The sequence below is a fragment of the Triticum aestivum genome, chromosome 4B (genome assembly GCF_018294505.1).
Source record: "Triticum aestivum cultivar Chinese Spring chromosome 4B, IWGSC CS RefSeq v2.1, whole genome shotgun sequence".
Taxonomy (NCBI): Eukaryota; Viridiplantae; Streptophyta; class Magnoliopsida; order Poales; family Poaceae; genus Triticum; species Triticum aestivum.
Genome location: NC_057804.1, coordinates 656,685,909 through 656,689,378, shown reverse-complemented (window position 1 = coordinate 656,689,378; position 3,470 = coordinate 656,685,909). Strand labels below are relative to the sequence as shown.

Here is a 3,470-nt window from a genome sequence, read left to right as displayed (position 1 = left end):
CGTCCGCTTGAGGGCGCCGGCGCGGGGCGGCCCCTTTGAGCGACGGTGCTGGTCGCCCGCGGAATCCAGCGGTGCGGCGGCAGTCTCGTGGGGTGGCGGGTGGCCTGCTGTGGCGGTGCTCCGGCGATCCTCGGGCTGCGCGTTGCGGGGCGGCTGCGGTGTTCCCATCTCGGGAGGTGGTGCGCGACCAGTCTCGGGCCGGATCCGTCCGGATCTGGCTTTGGGGGCCGGCCGGTGGAGCCTGGCTCCGGTGGTGCGTGCCCGGCGGCTCCGGCGCTTGGAGCCCGCCGGGTGACGCGGGTAGGGCAGCGGCCGGGCGTGGCTGCTGCTCCGGCCGTGGGCGGCGACATGGGTAGGTCTCGGTGGCCTACCGGTGTCGTGGCGACTTCACGGTGACTCGACGGATCTGTCCGCGGCAACGGCCGGCTCCTCCGGCGTCGGTTTGTCTGCGTTCGGGCCGTCTTGTCCTTCACCCCATCTCCTCGTCGCTCGGGCGCTACTCCCATCAAAGGGCTGGTCCTTTCCCAGCTGCTATCCACCGCTCGTCTCGCGCCCGATGCCGCAGGACAGAGCTCGTCTCGCGCACGTTGCAGCAGGACAGAGCTCGTCTCGCGCACGATGCAGCAGGACCGGGCTCGTCTCGCGCACGATGCAGCAGGACCGGGCTCGTCTCGCGCACGATGCAGCAGGACTGACCTCGTCTCGCGCACGATGCTGCAGGACCGAGTTCATCTCGCGCTTGGGGTAGCAGGATGGGTCGGTGGATGCCGGTTCTGGCCGACCTATTGGGTCTCGACGCTGGGGGTTGCCCAGGGGCGCGAAAGGTGGGACCTTTCCGCTCGTCTCTTTCGTTGGGGTGCGCCGGGTCACGGGTGAGGTGGTGTTGAGGTCTTGGATGCTGGGGCGGCGGCCCTGGTGGTGGTGGTGGCGCGGTGCTCTTGGACAAAGCCCGCGCCTTGGTGCTGCCCGCTCATCATGGCCGTGTGGGCGGCGTGGTAGCCGGGGTGTGGCGTTCGGTGGCGGTGAATGTTGGCCGAGGTGAAAACTTGCTCTATCTTCGGACGGACCGGCGGCGGTGAAGATCGCTCCCTTCTTGAAGGCGTCGTCGCGGCTCTCATTGCCCATCATGCGGCTCCGGGGGAAACTTTGATCCTTGGATCGGGCGGTGGCGGCGCTCCGCGTCGTTTCCTTCTTGAAGGCGCCGCCTTGAAGCGCATGGTTCGTCATATGTAGCTTCATATCTTCGGGGCGGTAGTGCTAGGAGTAGTGTTGCTGCGCTCAGCGCCTTTGTATCCCGTCCTGGGTGTGTGCGTGTGTTGCGGTGGCGTAGCGTGTGGTTGTACTGGATGCTTGTGGGTTATTGCTTTATATATAAAGCGGGGCGAAAGCCTTTTTCAGTAACAGTTTGCATAAGAAGCTGATGAAACATGCAACAAACATGAATAGCCATACTTATCCCTGCAAGGCAATAATTTCAAGGCGGAGGCCTAGAGGCGTCACCGCTCGCCGCCAGTGGATGCATGAGAAAGAAAGACCGCAGCACCCCTGGCTTTGTGTGTAATTTTATTTTTATGTACATACATGTTTATAAGGTCAATTGTATATGGCCTTAGGCCTTTCGCAAACAAAATAAAAAAAATCAAGTTAAGGCATACGTCGATTGACAATTTGACATCGATCTCACTCAACAACTGACACAAATTCATGGAAGAGTTCTGCATTTCCAATTTTTGATATCCATCATCAAGCTCAAGCCTGCACATCCAAAAACAAGTTTGGCATATGCACCGAACTACCGGATCTGGGTGTAAATACAGGCTCTGATGTTGATGGGATCGTCGTCATATATGGTAGAACAATAAGATGGGGCACGAGGAACTGGAAGCGGTCGTCGGCATTCGGCAGCCCATCGGAGAGATCGGTGCATTCCACGTCGAAACAGGATTTCTGGCGGTCACCATGCCATCGACTGGGGCGGTCGAACTCCAGCTCGAGCCCATAGAAGATCTGTTCATCGCCGTCGGCTCCAGGAGGACGCACACATACAGCGGAGATGTCCCGTCCGAGGCGCTCAGGCGACACCATTACCAGGAACAGCAGCTTCGTGGCGCCATCGAGGTCGGCGACATCAACGACGTTGAAGCCCTCACGGAGTTCCATGTGGAACGACTCCTCGGCGCGGACGTCGGCGGTGCACGGCCACCCGTGCCCCGCGGTGAAGTGGACCAGGAGCGTCTCCGTGCTCCCGGCGAAGCCGCAGGCTTCCTCAGGGCAGTGGCACGGCGCGTGCAGGCAGGACTTGATGTGAGGCTGGAGGTCGTGGTATGCCGGTTTGGGGCGTTGGGGCACGGCGCCCGGATGGACTCCACCAGCTTCTCCATGGCGTGGCTTCGGCGGTAACCCCCGTCCATCGGAGCGCGGCAGATGTGGCAGATCCGCGCCGAGGCCAGCTTGTCGCGGCACTGCGAGCACAGCACGTGCCCCACCATGCACTGCAAAGTTCACCGCTTGATAACAAATGCTTGGCAAAGCAGGAGAGATCCATGGTGCGTGCGAGGACGTATCTACGTACCTGGAAGATGGGCGGCTTGAGCGGGAGGAAGCAGACACCGCAGTCGAGGGCATCGGCGTCCACCCGCGTCAAGTTCTCGAGCGCCGCGCGTGGGGAAGCCGGCTCCACTGGCCTTGCCGACTTTGCTGGAGCAGTAGAGCAGTATAAGCAAAGTTTTAAATAAGCACACTAGCCTCTTAGCGGCGTGCGCTATAGCATCCTAAGCCCTATTTAGCGTTTCAACATATAAATAAATAAAAATAAACACATAATCAGGCATCAATTTAACATATACTCCCTCTGTTCATGTATACGACGTTTGAAAGACTTGACACAAGTCCTCATATATAAGACGTTTTAGAGACTTGACACAAGTCTCTAAAATGTCTTATGTTTATGAACAGAGGAAGTACTTGATAATAGACAGCACACTATAGCAGCAAGTCATCACACCCAGGTTTCTCCACTTTTTCTCGTCGCCATTTTAAGTGGTGCTTGCGGCACCGCTTAACCGCAGAAAGCCGCTACAAAGTAGATGATCCTGGGCACCAAAATGCGGCAGTCGTGTAACTCCCACCAGTACTTTCTGTAGATTGCAGGAGGCTGTAAGCACAGCATATCTATCTTGATCTGCACACAACAAAGCAGAAGCTAGCTCAGGCAAGGGGTCATGCAAACATTCATGATAGCTCCTTCCCATAGTCAAAATTTACCCCAAATGCAAGCAATATTATCAACGTAATGAATAGATTACCATCGACCGAACACCTTATGATTCTGTAACTTTTCCACTGCTAATGGTTTCAATGTGTCAAAGATAACCATTTTCTGATCAAATTAAGCTTAACATAAAACAAAAATGACTGTCTCACAACATGAACGAGACTGCAGCGTTCACAAAACAAAACAATTCTTTTGG

General features: G+C 56.7%; 1 pseudogene; it reads right to left on the bottom strand.

Moving 5' to 3' along the window:
* Positions 1-1,792: 1,792 nt before the first annotated feature.
* Positions 1,793-3,470, bottom strand: part of LOC123090377 (putative E3 ubiquitin-protein ligase SINA-like 6) — a 2,705-nt pseudogene continuing 1,027 nt past the window's right edge.